This window comes from Mustela erminea, chromosome 9, assembly GCF_009829155.1.
Source record: "Mustela erminea isolate mMusErm1 chromosome 9, mMusErm1.Pri, whole genome shotgun sequence".
NCBI classification, from domain to species: Eukaryota; Metazoa; Chordata; class Mammalia; order Carnivora; family Mustelidae; genus Mustela; species Mustela erminea.
The window spans coordinates 54,647,716-54,672,900 of NC_045622.1; the positions used below are offsets into that span (position 1 = coordinate 54,647,716).

At 43.2% G+C, this 25,185-nt stretch overlaps 1 long non-coding RNA gene across 2 annotated transcripts; it reads right to left on the minus strand.

Annotated features, from left to right (window-relative positions):
* Positions 1–404: 404 nt before the first annotated feature.
* On the minus strand, positions 405–13,740 carry LOC116599111. 2 transcript variants are annotated; one of them, XR_004289246.1, is made up of 3 exons: positions 13,409–13,740; positions 2,232–2,287; positions 405–925 (listed from the first exon to the last, which is right to left on the minus strand). It is a non-coding gene; the product is annotated as an uncharacterized LOC116599111 (long non-coding RNA). The 2 variants fall into 2 exon arrangements; XR_004289247.1 differs by lacking the exon at positions 13,409–13,740 and adding an exon at positions 4,140–4,206.
* Between the last annotated feature and the right edge of the window lie 11,445 nt (positions 13,741–25,185).

Below are 25,185 nucleotides of genomic sequence, written 5' to 3' on the forward strand. Positions count from 1 at the left end.
ACTTCTGGGAATGGAACAGTATTGAGGGAGGGTTAAGGGGCAACTTACTTGATTGCTTCCCTTATAATAAAAATTTATTCACTACTTGTGAACTTAAAAACAAATTGAAAAGAAAAAGAAATGCAAGGGATCACTTGTGAAACAATGTGAATGTCCCAGCCTCCAGCACCAAATGCCATAACCCTTCCTTCTGAAAGCTGAAGAAAAAGAAAAGTTTATTTTCTTAGATTATAAATCCATACTGTCCCATACAGTAGCCACTGACCTCACAGGGCTACCGAGCACTGGACTTGTGACTGGTCAGAGTGGAAAGTGTTGGAAGGATACAATAAACACCAGATTTCAAAGTATTAAAAAAAAAAAAGAATATTTCCTTAATCAGTTTTATATTGATTACATGTTGAGACAATAACATTTTATGTATATTGAGTTAAAACAGGCTATTAAAATAAGTTCACCTGTTTCTTTTGGTGTTTTTTTTCATGTGGCTGTTAGAAAAACTAGAATCGCATATGTGGCTTCCATTTGTGGTTCTTACATTTCCTCTGGACAGTGCTGCTGGAGTCCTTTTGACTGCAGAGATCCATGGTGCCTGACTTCTTGTTTCCTTGGGACTGGGCGCAGAGATCAGCAGAGCATGGTAATCAGTAACTGCTCATGGACTTAATGAACCGAAGATAGCTCACGTGGAGTGTTACATACTGGTCTTGTTTCTCTGTTTGTCTGGGGGCCTTGGGAAACTCAGAGTTAAATTTCATCATGCTCGGTTGAGATCCTAGGACCCCATTCTGTCCCAGATCCACTCCAGACGGGTGGAAGAGACCCATCCAGAGGAATTCAGGATTGTTGCTGCTGTCCTCAGGCCAGGAAAGTCAGACCATCACAACCCATCTTCCACATTCACACGTCCTTCCTCTTCTATGGCCTGTGGGGTCCAGGGAATGAATAGGGGTGAACTCAGTGAGCTCAGTGAGAGCAATCATTTTATTTTGTTCACGTTTTTCTGAACAAACTGCCTGTGTGGTCAGTAGAGCCACAGGGGAGGTTGGGGTATGGAGTTAAACCCCTGTCTTTGGGGTCAGTCAAAACACTTTTCACATGGAATGACACTTTGGAGAAATTCCAGGTTTCCTAATCCAGCAAAACTTTCCCAAGCATCTTTTCAGTATAGCATAATGTTTAAGGTCATGGATTGGAGCCAGACAGCCTGGGTACACATCCCTGGTATGGTTATTTTCTAGCTCCATGACCTCCAGCTAGTTAGCTCTGCATAAATTTCCTCATCTGTAAAATGAATGAAAAATAGGGGTGCCTGGGTGGCTCAGTCATTAAGCATCTGCCTTTAGCTCAGGTCATGATCCCAGGGTCCTGAGGTTGAACCCCATGTTGGGGTCCCTGCTTGGCGGGAAGCCTGCTCCTCCTCTCCCACTCCCCTTGTTTGTGTTCCTGCTGTAGCTCTCTCTCTGCCAAATAAATAAATAAAAATCTTTTAAAAAATGAATGAAAATAGTAGTAAACCTACCTCATGGGACAGTGAGATTAAATGAATTAATAGAGGCAAAATGCTTAGCACAGAATAAAGCACCTAAAACATAGTAAGTGCTCAATTAGCTTTAGCTAGTATATGGATCTGCAGCTTTTGCCAAGTCCTGGGGAAACTGATGAATCTAACTGAACCCCTGCTCAAATCTGTAGGTGAGGTGGGGATTACAGATAATAAGCATCATACCAGATCATGGGGACCATAGAGTACTGAGGGGGCAGAGTGTTTGAAAGGATGTCACAGAGACCCAGTCCTTGCACTAAGGCTCACAAGACACTCAGGTGTTTGCTGGACCAAGAGACACCTCAGGCAGAATGAATGGGCTGAAGCTTCTGGGGGCAGAAGAAGGACCTCCCCCATGCTGAAAATAGTTTTCTGATTCAAAAACTAAAATACATTAGTAAAAAACTTGGAAAAGAATCAAGAATATAAAAACAGTGCTCTAGTTAAGCAGTATAAACATATTGGGGCACATTTCCTCAGATCTTTCCTTAGGCGGTGGGATAGATTGTGATGGACAGATGAGCATTTGCAATGTCACACACATGGTGTCCTCATGAAGCACAGGTGCCAAGAAGGATGCTTGTGCCACACCAGGAGGGAATGTAAGCTGGATCGGAGGTGAGGGGGCACCGGGGAAATAATGAAGCAAGCCCCATCGGTTTCATTTTCCAGTTCTGCCACTTACTAGCTTTGTGATCTCAGGCAAACCTGCTTAACCTTCCTGAAGCTCAGATTCTTCATCTGGAAAGAGGAGAAACAATCACTGCCCTCATAGGATTTCTGTGATCCCATTAAATGGTAGCTTAAAACACTCAATATAGTTGCCAGCACATGGAAACTGTCTGTTACGTGGGGCAGAGTAGCATTGCTTTTAGCACAGATAACTTGGCATTTAGGTTTGCCTCCATCTTCCATGTTTTTGGGTAAGGGGAGTTCTCTCGCTGAATGCTTCCCAACACTAACAGGTGGGCTCACTCGGCTGATCTTTGTGGAAGACCAGAACACACTAGCATCTTTCTTTCCTTTTTTTAGAGACTTGTTTATTTGAGAGAGAAATAGAGAGAGAGAGAAAGAGAGTCTGTGCTTGCGCAAGTTGGGGAAGAGAGGGAGGGGGCAGAGGGAAAGAATCTCAAAAGGGCTCCACGCTATGAAGAGAGCCAGATGCCGGCTTGATCCCAAGACTCTGAGATCATCACCTGAACTGAAACCGAGAGTTGGGAGCTCAACAAACCGGGCCACCCAGGCGCCCCCACACTGGTACTTTTCTTTCTCACACAATTTGACTACTGGTAAAAGGACCATACTACTGTAATGTATAGGGTGGAGAAAAAAGTCCCTTAAATGGAAGATGTGGAAATAATTGGGCCAAAGACAAGACTGCTGAAGCATTAAATTAAAAAAACAAAACAAAAGAAAACAAAAACTGCTGAAGCAGAAAGATATAGCCATGGGACAGAAAAAAGCCACGAGAGCCTCAACCCATCAGGCTTCCTCTGATGGCCTGGGACCAGTGTCAGGTCTGGAGAGGTGGGGCCCAAGAACAGCTGTAACAGGGACCAGGAAGGACGTGGCGGGCAGGTAAGGAACGCGGGCTAGACCCTTCCTGAGAGGGTTTACCAAATCCAGTTCAAGAAGGGGAAACACGAAGTATCCAGAGACCCTCTCTAGTCTGACTTCAGAAAGTGGAAATTCCACCATTCCCAAATTGGCTCTCCCAAAGCTTTGCTTACTTTGCCCTCTGGCGGCTACAGTCTGTAACTACAGCACTTTGGTAGACCTCTTTTCCACAAAGGAGTGGGGCCGGTTGCTCTTCCCAGCGGGTACTCCTTACCCTTCAACTGATACGCTAACCAAATGGGCATCTTTGGTAGTCAAATTCCAGGGGCTGAGAATGTACGAAAGCACACAGCTTTAGATGGGCGTGCTCCCCAAACAAGAGGCAGGAGGCTGGCTCCCCCAGATTTGACTAGTGAAACCCACACATCAAAATTTACTGTGACTCCATTTGGAGTGAGGGGAGGATAGGAATGAGACGGTAACAAGTCAGTCCTACCAACAGCCCCGTTTCCTGCCCACAGCAAGGCTGTGCGAACAGGTGGCTAGTTAGCTTGGAGACAAAGGAGGAAGGCAGGAGCCAAGAGCCGGCTTGTAGCCATCAAGGCTCAGGGGCAGGAGCCAGGCCTAGGGTATGACACGGCTGGCTGTGAGCAGAGAGGGCTCCTTCTATGAGATGCCTACTCTGGGCTTTTGTAGAGAGAAGCCATTAGAACCTTCTGATCTAGTTCTCCAGACCCTGATCTGACAGGCTCGGGAGCCCTGGAGTTCTGGCAGCAAGTCACCTCCACTTAGCCTTATACTTTCCCAGAAAGACATGGATGACAATGTCATCCCAGGAAGACATTGGTCTTCCAGAATGTTGCAGACCTCCACACAGTCATGGAGCATGGGGGAGGAGTCTCAGCAATAGGATTCATCTCCATTGCTAGGGGCCAGCCCGGGAAAGGGGAGGAGGCTCGGGGTGGGGATGTCAATTAGTCCAGCTGCTTTGGAAAGTTCAGTACCCTCGAAGAACCTGGATTGTACATCCACAAACCTCAGCCCTTCCACTCCTGAGTGTGCAACCTAGACCCGGTCTTCAAAATTGTGTGCTCCCATCCTCCCTACAAGAATTTAAAGGATGCGGTTTTCCTTTGTACATTTCGAGTTGCGTAGAACTTTAACATAGGTAGAAGTTTTCACCAGAAGTTTAAATAAACTCACAGAGACTATAATTTCCAGCACTCTCATAATGTCAACACCTTAAAATATAGCAGTTAGTCATTCTTTTGAATGTATCCATAGGAAGATAAATGCTACAGTGATTTGATACCCACAATTATCCACTTTAAAAATACACAAACACAGGGTGCCTGGGTAGCTCACTTGTTAGGTGCCTGCCTTCGGCTCGGGCTGTGATCCCGGGGTCCTGGGATTGAGCCCTGCGTTGGGCTCTCTGCTGGGTGGGAAGCCTGCTTCTCCCTCTCCCACTCCCCCGCTTGTGTTCCCTCTCTCACTGTGTCTCTCTCTGTCAAACAAATAAATAAAAAATCTTTAAAACAAAATACACAAACACACTTTTCTCAAACAGCTGCACCTTTTATATTATTTCAGTCTCTCCTTAAACTTACGTTTTTATTGTGCATAACCCCGAGAATGCCTTCATGCACCCTGACAAATCCAGAGCTCCCTTGGATTGGATCCATGACCCTTCCCACTAACACTCCTTGCCCTCGTTGGCCAAGCTGACTTAGGTTTGATTTAGGTGGTTTTCCAGGAAGACCCCATACCAGCTGGGTGTTTTCCTAGCTTAGGGATCTGCTGAAATCCTTCCTTCCCATGACCCCTTGTTTACTCATCAAAAAGGGCCTGCAAAAAAAAAAAAAAAAGAAGAAGAAGAAGAAGAAGAGAAAAAAAAGAAGGGTCTGAACCAAAGTCCTAGCCTGCAGGGTACAAGCTTCTAGCCACAACACTTGTAAAAGATTTCCGCTTATGTAAACAGCAAGCAATTTTATATACTAATAGCTGAATATGTTCAGCTTATAATGTACCAAGCACTATGCTAAGTACTTCATATACATTATACATTTTTGCCCCATAATTCCCATGATGCAGTTTAACCTGCTTACTATAATATTAACCCATTTTACCAACCAAGGTCTTCTAAGACCAGACTGGAAATATACCCCCCTCAAGAAAATTACGTATTAACATCCAGGAATTTAAAGGGTTACACAATATCGATAATTTTCCCTCATCCAGAAGCCACAGTTGGAGAAGAACTTACCTGAGATATCTTAATTGTATTGAGACCCGTTGAGAAGATAGTAACTGGGGAACAGGACATTTCTTAAATTCTTTATGTAAAGTGACTTTGAATTAAAATCAAGACTAAAATCAAAACAGGATAGTACGTGAATGCGATAAATGGTTTTGGGACCACAAAGTATTTCAAGATACCAAGTCCAATCCCACCTCCAACGATGAAAGGTCATTGAAGAGCAGGACAGCTTGGAAGAGCAGCCAGTAGAGGGCGGCAGAGCACAGCGGACCCAGACAGGTCAAGGGCGGCCTCAGCCTCTGACTGCGTGTCAGATTAACGAGCGCGGTGGTGTGCGCCTCTGCCTGCCCAGTCCTCACCAGACACCGCCACAACTTCTCGTGAAAGGCAAGAGAGGCAGGTGCCTGGAGGAATGCTATGCACCAGCCCTGTCCAGCAGAAATGTAATGTGAGCGCAGACAGAATTTCAAGTTTGAAATTCTGGTAGCCAGTTAAAAGAAGGGGGGAGAAAGGAACAGTTGATGTTAATTTTAATATTTTTAATTTACCCCACCTATCCAAAAATGTTATCACTTCAACATGTAATTCATATGAAAATTATCTAGATGTTTTGCTTTTTTCATTAAGCCTTTGAAATCCAACATGTATTTTCTATTTGCAGCACTTGTCAATTTCAAAAAGCCGCATTTCAAGGCTTCAATAGCCCCTTGTGACTATAGACATTTAATTTACATCATTGAAGTACCTCTTGCTGGATAAGGGCCTTAGGAGGATTCCAGTAGTCCCAGAGAGGACAGTCCAAGGACCTTACCTGGCTCTGCCCACAGCTTTGACCTAGAGCCCCTGCCCCATCCCCCTCCCTCCCCTCACACACCTGCCACAAATATTTTCCCTAGGGCACAGTGGTCTCTCTCTCCTCACCTGTCAGGGGCATTCTTGCTCCTTCCTAAAATGTAAGTTAATGTGTCATGCCCCAGGTTAGGAACCCTCCATGGCTCCCGGTCCCCTCTGGTCTGACATCAGAGCTGTTCAGGCTTGGGGAGGTGTGAGGGTTTCGATAGATTTCATTTCAAAAGAGCGCTGTGATTGAGAGGACAACAACTTGATTCTCGATCCAGTTGCCCATTGAGAGAGGCAGATGCTCAGAGAGAACAGGCTCTGGTCTCCTGGAGCCTGGCGCACATATCAGATGGGATGGCCTTGGGCAAATGGCTTAAAGTTCTGTCAGGGTTTCCTCACCTGTCAAAGGGGGATAATAAGAATACTTCCCCGCTAGGCTAGCTGTGAGGATTCCACGAGAGACTTCTAACAGTGCTTGGCACATAGTAAGAGCTAAATCAGTGTTAACTTCGAGAAAACTCCGTTGGCATGACAGCATTTCAACACTTTTAAACAATTATTTTTTGGCAAAATATTTAAACTTCTGGGAACTCTCTCAGCTGCTGTGCGGCCAGATGGGCCTGGCAATGCTCTGATCAAACCCTTACATGTGGTCCCTGCAAACCGGGACATTATGACGTTACCTCCCGTCCCCTTGGGCTAAATGGATCCCATCAATGCCAGTGGGACCCAAATTAAATTTGTAAACAACACAAAGGCAAAGATTACCAATTAAAATACCTTTAAACACAATTTAGTTCTTTACTAATACATGGCTAATGCTTTCAAATGCCTGCAAAGTTTAGGGTGTTTTTCTTCTTTCCTTTTTTTTTTAAAGATTTTGTTTATTTATTTGACAGATAGAGATCAGAAGTATGCAGAGAGACAGAGAGGAGGAAGCAGGGTCCCTGCTGAGCAGAGAACCCAATGTGGGGCTCGATCCCAGGACCTTGAGATCATGACCTGAGCCAAAGGTAGAGGCTTAACCTACTGAGCCACCCAGGCACCCCCCCTTTCTTTTTTTTTTTTTTTAACATTCTTTAAGGCATTGAATTTTCACAACAAGTATGAATCAGAGTTTATATTTTGCATATGAAAAGAGAGGTCACAGAGCTAGGAAGTGACAGAAGATTCAAATCCAGATGGTCTGGCCCCAGAGTCTGAGTTTAGGCCATCCTTTTTACTTTTCATCAGCAAATTTATTCCTTCTGCACCCCCACCCCCCATGACCTGTCCTGTGTTCCTGGATCTATGTTCCCAGTCGCAGGGTGGTTCAGGCCTCCCGCTGGACACCTGTCACGTGACATCACTGTGAGCCATGTTAGAAAGTAGTTCCTCATTCCAGGGTCCAGGCCTGGGGGAGGGAGCCGGACAGGCCAAGGTTTGATTTCTGGCTCTGCTCCTTACATCATGGGTGCCTTAAACAAAAGGCTTACTTCACTGTTCCTGCTAGGTCTCTAGTGCTTTTAGCACTAGGTGTCAAGTTCCTGACATGCAGTAGATGTTTTATAAATCATGGTTTCTGATCATCAGAGACAACGATTATGCTACATTTTTTCTGTGAATTAAAAAATAAGTTTCTTTACAATCAAGAAATGACATAATCAGCAAACTGATACAGCACACAATTTGGTTACAAACATAAATGCTTTAATCTTGCCCTGTGACCTTACTATTCCATTTCTGGCAAATTATCTACAAATATATTCCTCTAAGTGAAAAACTGCCTATGCACAAGAACATGCATTGTAGCAGAAGACTGGATTCCCCCAAAGTGTCCAACACTAGGAAACTGTTTCAAGATTTTGTTTATTTGAGAGAGAAAGAGAATAAGCACAAGCAGCGGGGGTGGGGGTGCGCAGGTAGAGGCAGAGGGAGAAGCAGACTCCCTGCCGAGCACAGAGCCCAACACGGGGACTGGATCCCAGAACTCCAGGTTGAGGACCCAAGCCCAAAGTAGACGCTTAACCGGCTGAGCCACCCAGGCGCCCCCAGCACTAGGGGATTGTTTAAATGAGTTGTAATCTATCCATCAGATGGGCTACTATGAAATCATGAACAAGAATGAAATGGCTCTATGTGTAGGGGAATGAATCACTTTCCAGATTAAAAAAGGAAAGAGCCAAGTGCAGAACAGTATGGAAAAATGTTATGTTTTGTGCAGAAACTAGAGAAGAAGATTATATATGTGAGCAATTACACTTGCACTGAATATCTCTGGAAGGAAATCCCAGACACTGCTTCTGGATGTGGTCTCTGGACAGGAGACTGCAAAGCAGGGCTTCAGACATGGAAAGGAGGTTGGCTTTTCACGGACCACCCTTTCTGAATGTCGTAAGATGTGCATGCATATTGATTAAATTTTTCATTAATTTAAACATAAAGAGGAACACCTGAAGATATCCAGTTTCAGTAGTAACATTTTTTTCAAGGTGATAAACAAATGGCCAATGGACACATGAAAAGATGCTCAGCATCGTGCATCATCAGAGGAATGCAAATCGAAACCACAACGAGACAAAAGCATCACCTCACACCTGTTAGAATGGCTATTATCAAAAAGACAAGAAATACATGCTGGCAAGGATGTGGAGAAAAGGGAACCACTGCTGGAAATAGATCCAAAGGAAGTGAAGTCACTGTCTCAAGGAGATATCCTTAGCCCATGTTTATTGCAACTTTATTTACAATAGCCAAGCCATGGAACCAACCCAAGTGGTGGCTGATGAATGAATGGATAAGGAAATGTATATACATTTCAACCAAGGGAAGGAAATGCTACCATTTGCAACACGGATCGAACTTGCAGGCATTATACTAAGTGAAGGAGGTCAGAGGGAAAAAATATTGTGTGATCTTAGATCTTTTTTTTTTTCTGAAGATTATATTTTTTGCGGCGCCTGGGTGGCTCAGTCAGTTAAGCATCCTGGGATCCCAGGGTCCTGAGATTGAGCCCTGCATTGGGTTTCCTGCTCAGTGGGAAGTCTGCTTCTCCCTCTGTCTCTCCCCCTGCTTGTGCTCTCTCTGTCCAATAAATCAATAAAATCTTTTTAAAAAATAAAGATATTATATTTAAGTCATCTCTACACCCAACGTGGGGCTCGAACTCACAACCCCTAGATCTAGAGTCACAAGCTCTACTAAATGAGCCAGCCAGGTGCCCCTAGTGTGTGATCTTATATGTAGGATCTTTAAAAAAAGGAAAAAGAAGCTCAGGGGTGGAGGAAGTGGGTGAAGGTGGCCAAACCCTCAGTTATAAGATGATCATGTTCACCGCGGTGACTGTAGCTTACGATACTGTGTGGCACACTTGCAAATTGCTCAGCACAGATCTTAGAAGTTCTCATCACACATATCCACACTCACAGGGTAGATAGCTATGTGAGTGATGGATTGTTAACTAATTTTAGAGTGGTGATCATTTCCCAACATATGTGTGTATCAAATCATTACACTGTACACCTTAAATTTACACAGTGTTATATGGTGATTTTATCTCGATAAAACTGAAAAAAATAGTTGTAATAAGGGAAGTGCAAAGTAAAACAATGAGATTATACTTTTCACCCATCAGATTGGCCAGCACTTACTTTCTTTCTTTCTTTTTCTAAGATTTTATTTATTTATTTGTCAGAGACAGAGAGTGAGTAAAACCAGGGGGAGTGGCAGGTAGGAGAAGCAGGCTCCCCGCTCATCAGGGAGCCCGACATGGAACTCCATCCCAGCACCCTGGAGATCATGACCTGAGACTACGGCAGACGCTTAGACTGAGTCACCCAGGCGCCCCTGGCCAGGATTTTCAAGTCTGGGGTCAAGTGCTGGCTCACACCGACTCTGTCCGATCCTGTTGGTGGCAGAGTAAAAGGACACAGCTACCTCTAAAACAATCTGGCAGCACCTAGTAGGATGCATTTTTCAATGCCAGTTCAAGGCCAGAGTCAGAATCAGGTCCCTCCTGATTCTAAGGCTCCGCCTTAGCCCTGCAGGAACAGTTGTCCCCAGAGGCCTTGGGCCCAGACCGGAGGCGCTGGTCCGAGGACACTGGCCTTGCTGTACTCTTCCCCGTGTCTTCTAATACAAGGAGAAGGTTCTCATGCATTATTTAAGGAATGAAAAGTTTAAAAACTGTTAAGTATTTTACAAACATGATTCTCTAGAGACGTGTGGGAAAGGAAAAAGAGAAAAGGAGAGAGGAAGAAATATTTCTATGGCCTGAGGTAACCACCTTGACATTTTACATTTTCCCTTCATTGAATTTTTTGGTGCCTAGATCCGCCTGCGCAGTGCTGAGAGAGAACACGACTTCATATCCTGTTTTTCCCATTAACTTTGTAACTTGGCATTGGTTGTGAGACAGGACCATGAGTCTCTCTCCACGTCTTTTAATGGTCTGGGGATGTGGGGGCAAGGCGGGTGGTTAGGGGTGGAGGTGGGGCGGGAGTTCTGTGTGCCCTGGGTATGCCTAGGGAGAGGTGCACTTTGGTCTGGATAATTCTTGGTTGTGGGGAACTCTCCTATGCACTGGAGGGTGTTTGACAGCTCCCTGACCTCTGCCCACCAAAGACCAGTAGTACCACCCCTCCAGCTGAGACAACCAAAAATGTCTTCTGACTTTGCCAAATGTCACCTAGGGATATGGCTGCCAGATTTAGCTAACAGAAATAAAGGATTGCCCCACGGAAGCTGGATTTCAGATAAGCAAGAAATAACTTTCTATTATAAGTATATAAGAAAGACACACAGTGTAGGGGACATAGCTACATGGAAAAACTACTTGTTTATCTAGAACTCACACTAAACTGGTGGCACGCATTTGATCAGGCGCCCTGGGGGTGGGGAGGGAGGGATCACCCTCTGCTGAGAGCCCTTGCCTCAGCGCACCAGACAAAACAGGGTCTCCCCCACTGCCCTGGGTTTGAAGAGGTGGGGGTCTGGGGGGTGGCCATTGAGCCTGGGAGAGGGGAGCAGATTCAGAACCCAGAAACAGTGGAGGAGACTGTCCGGTCATTTATTAAAGTTTACTTATGGAGAGCTCACTGTGTGCAAGGTGCTAGGGAGGCAGCGGGAAACAGGAGGAGCTTGTCCTTGCTCAGGTGGGCACAAATGGAAGGTGCAGGCAGGGAGGACGGTTGGTGCTGTCTGGGAGAGGAAGGGCATCCAAAGGACCAGCTCGAACTTGTCTGGGGGGCAGACGGGTGATCAGTGGGTGGTAAGCCCAACTCTGGATGTAGGTAGAATTCAAGGTGCCTGAGACATCTGGGGTCCAGGGAGTGAGAGGACTGTGGATCTGGGCTCCAGAGAGAAATGTACTCAGAAGCCCTGGGGAAGGAGTTGGTAGGAGAGAGAGTTGGTAGGAGAGAGAGAAGAGGGTGGGGACAGAGCCTGGGAACCTCGGTAAGCAGGGGCAGTGAGGGGAACTTTGAAGAAACAGTCAGAGGCCTAGATAGGGCTTGAGTCTGGAGGGCCAGCACAGAAGAGAGGTCCCAGGAGGAAGCGGTGGGCAGCCCGTAGCACTGTGGAGAGGGCAGGTGGGCTGGAGGTTGCAGTGGGGGCACCAAGGACACAAGCCAGCACAGTTCTGGGCCTCCATTTCAGGATGAATATTCACAGGCAGAGAAGATTCGGGGAAGGGCCAGGTGTCATTCGGGGAAATGTTTGAATGAACTGGGGAGGCCAGCATGAAAAGGGAGCCTCCCAGGGTCATGGGTGACCCACAGCTGCAGCCACTCAGACTCAGAGTGCCTGGGGTGGCAACACTGGCACCCACTCTGCCCCCTGCTCACTCTACTCCAACCCAGCTGGCCTCCTTACTGCTCTTCAGATATGCCAAATGGGCTCTCACCCCAGGGCCTTTGTACCTGCTCTTCCCTCTGTCTGGAACACTTCCCTAATACATCCTCATCTCCTTCAGGTTTTTTTTTTTTTTAAGATTTTATTTATTTATTTGACAGAAATCACAAGTAGGTGGAGAGGCAGGCAGAGAGAGAGAGAGAGCAGGTTACTCAAATGTTATCTTCCTTGTTAGACCTTCCCTGACAATCAATTTAAAATAGGAGCATCCCTCCCTGCATTACCCTTCCCTTCTATATTTTTATTTTTTATATTTTTATTTGTAATCCCCTTCCCTACTTTATTTTTCCCCATCACACGTTTATTACCATCTAATAAAACGTATATTAAAATTTAAAAGTTATTTTGTTTTGGTTTGAATGGATAATATGTTCCCACAGTTTAAGATTCAAAGTTGTGTCCAGCACCACCAGTCCTGCAATGGATAACCTCATGCCTACATTTTACTGTGCGGCAGAACTCTAGGCTACAGTCCCAGAAGGGGGGTTATTGGGTCAAGGGGTAAATGCATTTCTAATTTTATCTTACTTATTTTTTTTTCCTGCTCTTCCAACTAGAATGCAAAGCCCAGTATCCCCAGTACTTTAAACAAGTTCTGATGCATAATAGGTGCTCAGTTAGTACATATTGAATGGACTATTCAATATGTATGATAAGGAACCCATTCCTGGAAGCTTGAAGGTATGCTCCTGATGACCCACATGAACGTCTGCGCCCTTCCCAACTTCTGGGCTATGAATCCTTAGAGATCCTTGAATACAGTACATGGTCTGCATGGGTCCCACACACCCTTCAGAAATGAAGAGCTTTTTCCTCAGCAGATTTCTAAGGCTGCTTGTTTACTCCCTCTGTTTCCCCTACTTTATCCAGGAAGGCATTTAAAAAATATTTCTACAAAGCAACCTGCATAATTTCCCCTGTAAATTCCCTTCCCTGACTACAGTTTTCTCTTTTCTAATAATTAAAAAAATCACTGAATACTGGAAGAATGATCAGGTGGCAGAGAAAGTGGGCTCATTTTCAGAAATGGAATTCACCCATAGAATGTTTCTGTTGTGCCTGACCTTGCACTGGCAATGAGAATGGACAAGGAGAACATGATGAAAATCTTGCCTGCCAGCTGGGCTTCATCATTCACAGGCAGATTATGTTCAGGAAGTTTCCTTGAGGGTGGGGGCTCAGTGTCTGGGTTATTCAAAATAGACACACGCGCACACACACACACACACACACACACACACTAGCTGGTTAATGTTTAAGCCCCCCCCCCCAAGAGTGAAGAAATTGACTTGAATAATTCTCCAATTTTTCCTCACCTGTTGAAAAGACCATTTTTTGTTGGTGGTGCTGTAGGTCGGTTGGTTGACTGTTGGTTGGTTCGTTGGCTGTTGGTTTCATGTTTCTGGGAGTGTCTGTTATTTGTCTGTGTCAACTGTTTAACTTCAGGAAACTTGGCCATTCTGACTCCAGGAAATCCCCTTTGGACCCCTCAGGGAACACCCAAGTTCCATTAGGACTTTTCCTTTCGGCTCCCAAGTGTTTTAGGATTGGGGAAGGAGAAGAAGTGGGTAAAATATGGAGCCAGACTGACCTGGGTCCAAAGCTAGCCCAACCTATTGGTAACTGAGAAGTCTTGGGCAACTGAGATCCAAACTCCCTCCATCTTGTGTTCCAGCCCCACCTATCCCTCCTGCCCTTCCTAGAATCAACAACCTGATAAAGGGGAGGGAAGGGGTAAAGTCCAGCATGCAGGCTGGGTTGGGCTGGAGGTGTAAGGTTGCAGGATGGCAATCCTCCAGGTCAAGGGAGCAACTTATGACAAAAACTGGGACCTCTGGGTTCATTCCCAGGGGCGTCTTCTGTGGTTACAGCTCCAAAAACCTTTTGGCCCCTAACCTAGACTTTCTGGATTTTCTGAGGAGTCCATATATTAATTAGAGCATTGTTTGGTCTCTTTAATTTCCTCTGGCACTCAAGTATCCATAGCATGTTTAATTCGGGGAGCTTTTAATATTAACTTCGGTAAACAGAAAAGTCCAGAAGACTGCTAGACAGTAGACACCTGTCTCACTGTTTATGCTGGAATGAGGAATCCCAAATTTCTACATGGACTGGGTCACCAAGAAAAGGTCCTTTAAAACCTAAAGATAAAGCACCTGGAAATTCTTCTGCCTCTAAAGAAACTGAAGATTTGAGAGAGCTTGAGGCAGCATGAACTTGAAGTTAACCCCATGGTTATTTCAGGAGATGATATTGATTAAGACAAAGGATTTGGCCTTAAAGGAAGAACAAAAGAACCCCTGCAGATTTTAGATGGTGATGGATCAGTAGAGAAGGAAATGTCATTTCAGTCCCTTAACTGGTGCTATCCAAAGCGGAGTAACCCATGGGAGGCACAGAAGACACAGCAGCTAAATACAATACACAGACCTTGTTCGGATCCTCATTCAGACAAATCAACTATAAAATACAAAACTGACTAGATTTTGAGATTGAGCAGACCTTAATAACCACTGAAGCTGAGTGATGGGTACATGCAACTGAATTTGCTATTCCTTCTACCTCTGCATGTGTTTGAATTTTTTTCATAATATAAGTGAAAGAAAATAAGGCTCCCAAAAAGAGTATTTCAAATGTTAAGACCAAATACTTCTCTTGCCTTACTTATCAATCATTAGAATCATGCCACATTTTTGTTTACTTCATATTGAATCACAATTTTCTGGTACAGTTTTGTGTTTTTCCTGGAGTTTCTTGGCATCTTTCCCATTTCTTCCTGATAGAAGAAACATGCTCCTTCTTTATCGTATGACTAAGAGCTTCTAACTTCTTAATTGTACAATCTATTAACTGGAAGTCAATTTATTCTTGAAGACAGTTTTAAGACACTGTTATCAGAGCCCACGTTTTCCTGTTCTAATTTAAATGAAATACTTCTAGGCAAACAGTTATTACCCTGGAGGTTCTTTTAAATGTGTATTAGGGGTTAATTCTACTGTTTCATGGCTATTAGGTCGTGTTAGTCTGAAGCAGAGCCTGAGGCAAGGATTCTGGGATAAGACCACTCCTCCAGTGGATCACCACCACCAGAATAAAGCAGGGGAATTCCGGAAGCTAAGCAAGAAAGTTTTAGAGGGGTTCCATGAAGACTCTGGAGTGGGGGGAGAGGAAGGAGGAGAGGGCAGCTGCATTTTATGCAGCAACTCACAGCAACCAAGCAGTGGGTGCATCAGACAGCTGAAGGAGATTCGAGAGCGTAACCCACAACTCCATGGGTTCTGCAGCTTGTTAAATGACACAGATCGCTGAGCCCACCTCCAAAGTTTCTGATTCAATAGGTCAGGATAGGGCATGAAAATTTGCATTTCTAACACCTTGGGAGGTGCAGCTCCTGGAACTAAGAGAAGGAGAACACTACATCATGTCTTCCTTTTTCTGTTTTCCAGGAGCACAAACTCAGGTTACTTTTTCCAGCAAGATTGCATGGGAAGTAAGACTTCTTTATTCTCACAAGTCTATTTGGACCCTATGCTTGTTTTTTAGTTTGGGTGGTTCAAAAACATTTGCCCTGATTTTGTAGGCCATTGTTTCCTAACTTCTAGCTCCCGAAAAGCCTGATGCTAATTTGATCTTTACACCTTTATAGATCATCTGTTTATTTGTTTTCAATTTCTAGGAAAAGTTAGGTTTTCTGAGACCTCAGGAGACCTTAGGCATGGTTTTTTGGTTTGTTTTTTATTCTGCTCTGCCTTCAGTGTGTACTTTTAATCTAAAGACTTGTTCTTTCTCTGGGGAAATTGTCTTCTATTATTTCTAACTATTTTCCTGCCTCTATTTTCCCTTTTCTCTCTGGAAATTTCATTACACAAACATTAGGTCTCTTGAATCAATCCTTTGTGATTCAATTTCCCCCCACTCTGTAAAAAATTTTTTTTCTCTATAATCCTGGAGAATTCCATGACTTTTGCTTCTAGATTTATTTTATTTATTTATTTTTTTAAAGATTTTATTTATTTATTTGACAGAGAGACAGATTACAAGTAGGCAGAGAGGCAGGCAGAGAGAGAGAGAAGCAGTTTCCCTGCTGAGCCCAGAGCCCAATGCGGGACTCGATCCCAGGACTCTGGGATCATGACCTGAGCCGAAGGCAGAGGCTTTAACCCACTGAGCCACCCAGGCGTCCTATTTATTTTTTAAAGCAGGCTCCATGCCCAACATGAAGCTCAACATGGGTGTTGAACTCACAATCCTGAGATCAAGGCCTCAGCTAACATCAAGAGTCATCTGACTGAACCACCCAGGTTCCCCCTGCTTCTAGATTTTTTTTTTCAGTAAGTCTTTTATTTTGGAATAATTTTAGATTTATGGAGAAGCTGACAGGATAATAAAGGGGGTTTCCATATGCCCTTCACCCAATTTCCTCTAATGTTAGCATCTTACATTCCCACGGCACATCAAAACTAAGAGATGAACAGTCATACGTTACTATTACTGAAAGTCCAGATTTTTTATTCAAATCTCAACAGTTTTCCACTAACATCTTTCTTCCCTTTCAGGGCCCAAACCAGTATAGCGCACTGTGTTTAGTCCTGTCTCCTGAGTCTCCCCGGGACAGTTTCTCAGTCTTTCCTAGTTTTTCGCCTTTTTTCTTTTCTTTTTTTAATCACTTTGACAGTTTTGAAGAGTATTACATATTTTGTAGAACACCCCTAAAGTGGGACTTTTCCCCAGGACTAGAGCGGGGTGGGTTGCTTGGGGGAGAATACCACAAAGGGGAAGGGCCTCTTCTGTCGCGTGATATCAGCTGGTGACGGTCACCTTGATCACTTGATTAAAGCACTGTTTGTGTGTCAGATTAGCCTGCTGTATAGTTACCATTTTTTCCCCCTTTCCATAGTCTATTCTTTGGAGGTGAGTCACTCGGTTACAGCCACATTCAAGGGAGAAGAGACAATTAAGCTCCATCTGGAGCATAGAGTAGCTGCATATGTTCCTTGGAACAATTCTGTAAGAAAGATTTATCCTTTCCCCACAATTATTTATTTATTCAGTCCTGTAGGTCAGTCTGGACTCGTGTATATTTGTTTTGTACTTTAGGCAGCTTTGGCCACTGACGGCCCTTTCAGGTTGGCATCTGTGTCCTGCTGACCCGCCCTCTCCCGGTTTATTTAAGGCCTTCCTTACTTTCTGGCACTAGCTTTTTCTCTTTTCTTTTTTTTTTTTTTTTTTAAATTTTCTACATCTATTTGACAGAGATACAGTGAGAGAAGGAACACAAGCAGGGGGGGTGGGAGAGGGAGAAGCAGGCTTCCCACTGAGCAGGAAGCCCTACATGACCCCACAAGGGGCTCGACTCCAGGACCCTGGAATCAGGACCTGAACTGAAGGCAGATGCTTAAGGCTTAATGACTGAGCCACCCAGGCACCCCAAGGCACTAGCTTCTAGACTTTTAAATTATATTTTTTTTACCTTGGCAATCAGATTTTTCATTTCCCGGAACTCCTCCCTGGTTTTTTAAGACACGTATTTCTTGTTTTATGAATCCATGATGATCTTTAATTAGAATCTATTTCTAATCATAAGGTTGTAGATGCTGTTTACTGGGTTTAAATGATCAGAATTACTCTCTAGATAAAGCATGAAAGATTCAATTACGGTTACAGGACATATATAACTCTAACTCTTGGCAATGTAAAAGTAATGGTCTGTCAGAATCAGAATGGGGTGGGGGACAGGCAAAACGGTGCAGGGAGGCAAAGTCCCCATTTTACATAGTAGAAAGTATGAGATGTAGTTAACATGGACAGAACCAGAAATAAAGATTGTCAATGACCATGGAGCTTGAGGAAACACTCAGTAGAAGGATGAACTAATACTACAACCAGGGCAATGTCGGGGGGATCTGAAGATGAGCAGGAGAGTAAGGGGTCAGGTTTCTTCATTTTTTTCCTGAAGGGACTCACTAGCTCTTAATTAGTTCATAAATCAAGACATGAAGGTATCGGCCTATGAATCAGATTTGTGGTGAAAGTCACCACGTTTAAAAGCAGAAAAGGTTGCTGGTTTCCTTGGGGACACAGGGCAGGGCGAGGTAGGGTGGGGAAAAACCGAGTTTTTCTTTAGTAGCATTCTATATTGAAAAACTTAAAAAGCGTACTACGTTTGGGGGCCTGGGGTAGCTGAGTCGGTTAAGCGTTTGCCTTTGGCTCAGGTTGTGACCCCGGGGTCCTGGGATCAAGTCCCACGTCAGGCTTCTTGCTCTTCTCCCAGGCTCCTCCTCTCCCTCACATCACATCTCTGTCACTATCTGTCTCTCTCTTTAAAAAAGAAAAATGTATTACTTTTATTAAAATAATTTAAATGTATGTAAATGGTAGTGCAGAAACAGGCTGGTGCTTGGTGGACCACGTTGGGTGGGCAGGGATATGACAAGGTTGGATGAAGTGCTGTGTGTGTGGGATTGTGGCTGCAGGAAAGAGCCCGCCTGGGGTAGGGGTGTTCTGCAAGGCAGGGCTCCTTTGCTCCTTCAGTATGTTCCTTCATTCAGCAATTTATCCGGCGCTCACTGAGTTCCAGACCCTGCTTTGGGACTGAGGATAGGAGGCATCTTGGCTCTTGACATTTGACCAAACCTGACAAAGCTGCTCACCCTGGAGGAGGGGCTCCCCACCATGGCCAGGGGATAGTCCCTTCGTACTTTCCTTTCCAGGGTGAAGGTCACTGTGGGGAGGATTCCCAGGAGGTGCGGTGACCAACCTTTCAGGTTTGCCTACCAACATCCCAGTTTTCAAATGGGAAGTGCTTTGTGTCAGGAGACTCCTCTGTCTTGGGCAAACCTGGGCACTGGGTTGCCCTTTCCAAAGGGACAGCTCTAGCCCTGACTCTCACTCTTCCTCCGTCTTTGTTCTGGAGGAGACCAGGGAAGCCCGTGGCTTGTGGGCTTGTGGGTGTCACCACTAGAGCCACTAGCATGATCTGCTTTCTGAATTTTAGAGGGTCTGCAGTGAGAGAGGGTGAAACATGGATCAGAAAGCTGGTAATGTCGATTTCTGGATGGTGAAGATGAAGGTGAAGGGAAGAGAGGACACTGAAGAAGAGAACTAGGAGACATGGGGTGAGGTAGGTTAAAGTGGGGTGTTTGCTCCACCTTCAGAAATTACATCTGACGGGGACATAGTTCGACCTTAGGAGAAGGCTGAGTGGTAATGCCCACTCCACTCCTTAAAATGCACTTATTTAATCAATATTTACTGAGCACCTACTATGTACCATGCTGTGATCATTAAGTTGCATTATACTCATTCATTAATTCAGGCCTGTTTTAGACTCCAGAGATGCAGCAAGGAACCAGACAGATTCAGATACAGGTATAGAGTTCACAGGCCAGAAGGGAATGTTAACAACTGATCTGTGAGCTTATTTCCCTCCTGTTAATCTATCTTTTAAACTAGTACCACTCTGGATTCATGATTGCAGCTTGACATTAAGATCTGAAATCATGTAGTGTGTGTCCTCCAACTTTGTCTTTTCCTTCCCCTCCCCCAGGCTGATTTCATTATTTTCATATACATATCTACTAAAAAAAATTGAAAAGATTATTGGGGTTGTATTGACTGATTTGGGAGAATAATAGACTAATATTGAGTCTCCCAAAACTATGAACTTAGTATATTTCCTCATTTATTTAGCTCTCCTTTGCTTTCTCTCAGCAATGTTTTATAATTTTTAGTGTAAGGGATAAGGTATTGCTTGTCTTTTGTTAAATTTATTCCTAAGTGAGGTGCCTGGGTAGCGCAGTCCCTTGAGCATCTGCCTTTGGCTCAGGTCCCTGCTCACCGGGGAGCCTGCTTCTCCCTCTCCCTCTGCCTGCTGCTCCCCCTGCTTGTACTCTCTTTCTCTCTGTGTCAAATAAATCAAAAAGTCTTTTAAAAAAATTATCCCTAAGTATTTTATGTTTTTTGATGCTCTTGTAATAGAATTTTTAATTTCATTTTCAGTTCTTTCCTGCTAGTATACAGAAACACAATGGATTTTATGTATTGACTTCATTTATTAATTCCAGCAGTTGCACATTTCTAAGCATTTTCTGTATTAACAATCATGTCATTTGCAGATATAGACAGCTGTACTTACTTCCCAGTCTTCGTCCCTTTTATTTCTTTGTATTCCTTATTGCAATGGCTAGGATCGCTGCTATCACATGCACTGGAAGTAGAGAGAACTATCTTTGCCTTATTCCTGATCTTAAGGGGAAAGTATTTAATGTTTCGAGTTTAAGTGTCATGTTAGTTATAGGTTTTTCATAGTTTCTCTTTATTAAGTTGAGGAAGTTCCCTTCTACAGCTAATTTACTGAGTGAGGGTTTGTATCATGAATGGATGTTGAACCTTGCCAAATGCTTTTTTCTGCATCTATCGAGATATTCATATGGCTTTTCTCCTTTAATCTATTAATGCAGGAAATTACATTGATTTTAAAATGTTAAGCCAGTCTTATGTCCTGAGATAAATCCACTTGGTCATGATATATTGTATTTTTCTTCTGCACCTGGATTCAATTTGGTAATACATTGGAATTTTTGTTTTTGGCACCTACCGTGTACTATGCTCTGATAATTAAGCTACATTGTACTCATGAATAGTGAGGTTTATGCAGAATATTTACCTACAGTTTTTCTTTTTCTTGCAATGTCTTTCAGGTTTTGGTATCAGGATTATTCAGGTGGTTACTACAAGTTGGCAAGTGTTCCTTCCTTTATTTTCTGAATCTGTCTGTGTAAGATTAGTATTACTTCTTCCTTAAATATTTTTTATAATTCACCACTGAAATCCTTTAGCCCCAGAGTTTTTTGGTGACAAATCTTTTGATAATAAAACCAGATTTGATTAGAATTCAGATTTTTCTTAATTAAAAAAATTGTTTTTTGAGAGAGAGAGCACAAGCACACAGTGGAGGGGAGGGGAGCAGAGATGGTGAGGGAGAGAATCTTAAGCAGGCTCCACGCCCAGAGAGCCCAACCTGGGCCTCAGGCCTGCAACTCTGAGATCATGACCTGTGCAAAAATCAAGAATTGGACACTTAACTGAATGAGCCACACAGGTGCCCCTAATCTCATTGATATATATTCTGATATTTATTATTTCCTTTCTTCCACTTGCTTTGGGTTTAATCTGTTCTTTGTTTTTTTGATTCCTAAGGTAGAAATTTAGGTGATTGATTCTAATCATTTCTTCCTTTATACTATAAGCATATAAAATAGACATTTCCCCAAAGCACTACTTCAACTGCTTCCCCTGAGTGTTTATATGCTGCATTTTCTTTACCATTCAGCTCCAAATAATTTCTAATTTTCCTGGTGATTTCTTCTTTGACCCATGTGCTATTTAGAAGTCTGTTACTTAATCTTTAAATGCATAAAGCCCCGTATCTTAATCTTATTAATTTTTAATTTAATTCTGTTGTGTTCAGAGAATATAGTCTGTAAGATACCAGTCTTTTGAAACTGAGTTTTGTTTTGTTTTGTTTTGGGAGGTCTTTTTGTGGCCCAGCATAAAGTCTACCTTGGTGACTAATTTATGTGCATTTGGAAAAAAAATGCGTATTCTGCAATTGTTGGCTGTATACTTCTACAAATGTCAGTTAGGTGAAGGTAGTTGACATTAATGTTAAAATCTTTTTGAATTTTACTTATGCTTCTCTAGATGTTCTTACTTACCGAGAGGGGAATATTAAGAATCACCAACACAGGAGAGTGCCTTGGTGGCTCAGTCGGTTAAGCATCTGCTTTAGGCTCAGGTCATGATCCCAGGGTCCTGGGATCGAGCCCCTCCCCTTATCAATATCCCTGCTCAGTCTGCTTCTCTCTCACCCCTTACCCCCTGCCTTTCCCCCTCCCCCACCCTCTGCCCCTGCTCCTGCTCTCACTTTCAAATAAATAAATAAAATTGTAAGAAGAAAAAAAAAGGGAATCACCAACACAATTGTAGGTTTATCTATTTTTCTTTTTAGTTCTGTGAATTTTTACTTTATGTATCTTGAAGTTCTTTTATTAAGTGTGTACCCATTTATGATTATGTCTTCTTGATCAGTTGAGCCTTTATTGTTATGAAATATCCCTCTTTAATCTCAGATAATAATCTTATCTTGAAGTCTCTTTTCTTTGGCATGGATATAGCTAAATTAGCTTTCTTATGTTCACAGCTTTCTTATGCTTCCGTGGTATATCTGTCCCCACCCCTTTATATTCTATCCATCTGTGTCTTTATATTTAAAGTTTAGCTCTCGAAGGCAGTGTATAGTTAGATCTTACCTTCTTTATTCTTTTCTTTGATTCCATTTCTATTTAATGTAATTTTCTTTCTATGGTAGGATTAGGTTTACCATTTTGCCATTTGTTTTCTTCTTTCGTCCCATCTCTTTTTTGGTCCTCTTGTTTCTCCCTTCCTGTCTTCTTTTGGATTAGTCAAATACTTCTAATACTTCATCTTTATTTACTTTTTAAGTTTTAAGTGGTTGCTCTAGGGATTATAAATAGGCATCCTTAACTCATCATAGTCTACTCAGAATAGAATATATGAACCTTGCAACAATATAATTCCATTTATCTCCATCCTCCATGTCCTGTGGTCCTAATATTGTCATATATTTTACTTCTATATGAATTAAAAACCCCGTAATAAAATGTTCTTATTTTGGTGTTTAACAGTCAGTTAAAAGTAAAGGGAAAAAGCACCCTTATCTGTCCATAGAGTTACCATTTCTGGTGTTCTTCATTCCTTTCAAAAGATTTACCTTTCCATCTGGTGTCATTTTCCTTCAGCCTAAAGAACTCTCTTTAGCAATTTTTACGCTGCCATGCTGCTGGTTTTGGACACGCTCTCCTGTCATCGATCTGAAAATGTCGTTATTTCACTTTAATTTCTTGAAGGATGTGTTTGCCAGATAGAGAATTTGGGTTGGCCATTTTCCCCCTCTTCCAGCACTTTAAAGATGTTACTCCATTGTCTCCCAGCCTCTGTTGTTTCTGATGAGAAGTCAACCCTCATTTGTAGCTGCTTCACTGTGTATAATCGTGTTTGTAACGTGTCTTTTCTCCTCTGGCCACTTCCAAGATTTTCTCTTTATCTCTGGTTTTCTGCAGTTTGATTATGATGTACTTAGATGTTAGTCCGCTGTATTGATCTTACTTGGATTTTGCCAAGCTCCTTGGATCTACAAGCTGATTTTTTTCATCAAATTTGTGAGATTCCCAGTTATTATTTATTCAGATGGTTTTTCTGTCCCATTCTCACTTCCTTTAAAAAATTATCAGTCTTGGGCGCCTGGGTGGCTCAGTGGGTTAAGCCGCTGCCTTCGGCTCAGGTCATGATCTCAGGGTCCTGGGATCGAGTCCCGCATCGGGTTCTCTGCTCTGCGGGGAGCCTGCTTCCTCCTCTCTCTCTCTCTGCCTGCCTCTCTGCCTACTTGTGATCTCTCTGTGTCAAATGAATAAATAAAATATTTAAAAAAAAATTATCAGTCTTTAAGTTTGTTTAGAACAATTTTAGGTTCCCAGAAAAACTGAGAAGGTACCGATTTTCCATATACCTCCCACCCCCACACATGCATCTCCTCCCCCACTATCAACATCCCCCACCAGAGTAGTACATTTGTTACAAGTAATGAGCCTACATTGACACCTTATAATCACAAGTCCACAGTTTATATTAGGATTCATTAGGAGTGTCTTACATTCTAAGAGTCTGGACAAATAAGTAATAACATGTATCCACCATTATAGTATCATACAGATTATTTCCTTTTTTTTTTTTTTTAAAGATTTTTATTTATTTGAGAGAGAGAGGGAGAGAGAGCACCAGCAGGGGGAGGGGGAGGGGCAGGAGGAGAGGGAGAAGGGAGCCTGATGAGGGGCTCCATCCCAGGACCCTGGGATCATGCATGACCTGAGCTGAAGGCAGAAGCTTAACCCACTCAGCCACCCAGGCGCCCCAGGAATATTTTCATTGCCCTAAAAATCATCTGTGCTCACCTATTCTTTCTTCCCTTCCCTCTCAATGCCTGGCAACCTCTGATCTTTTTATTGTCTCCACACTTTTGCCTTTTTCAGAAGGTCATATAGTTGGAATCATGTAGCATGTAGCCTTTTCAGATTGGCTTCTTTCACTTAGTAATATGCATTTAAGGTTTCTCCAGGCCTTTTCATGGCTTGGTAGCTCATTTGTCTTTAGCATTGAATAATATTTTATTGTACCCCAGTTTATTTATCCATCCATCCATCTACTGAAAGACATTTTGGTTGTTTCAAAATTTTGGCAATTATGAATAAAGCCACTGTAAACACCTATTCAGTTCTCACGCAGACATAAGTTTTCAGCTAATCTGGGTAAATCCCAAGAAGCCTGATTACTGGATTGTATGGTAAAGGTATGTTCGGTTTTGTAAGAAACCATCAAACTTGTCTTCCAAAGTTGCATTCCTATCAGCAATGGGTGAGAGTTCCTGTTTCCCTGCATCCTTGCCAGCATTTGACGTCTGTATTTCAAATTGTCCATCCTAAGGGGTGCCTAGGAGTATCTCATTGCTGTTTTAATTTACATTTCCCTAATGACAGAAGACATGGATCCTTTTTTCATTTGCTTATTTGTCACCCGCGTATTTGCCTTGGTGACATGTTACTTCTTTTTCTGGGGCTGAAACTACATGATTTTGTCCATGCCTCAGAGAGGACTTGAGGATAACCTATACAAAGATTTGGAGTCTTAGCCCCTCTACAGGGGGGCTCCCTCCCTCCCAGGACTTCCCCTGTCAATTTCTGGTCATTCTAGCATTCTCAAATTCCTTCTTCTGATATCTCAAACAGCTTTCATCTCCCTCAAGCTTTCTGCTTGAGTTCCAGCTTCCCTAGAGGGAAGGGCCCTCAGTAGAAGAGCATATAAAGGCAGATTTCCCCCAGTGCAGTTGGCTCCCATCTTTCAAGAGCAAAATCCCCTCCAGTTTTGGACTGTTTCTGTTTGTTCTCCAGTGCCTTCAAATTCTTGTTTTTATATTTTGTTCAAAGTTTATATTGCTATCTACAGGGGTTAGTCAGCTAGA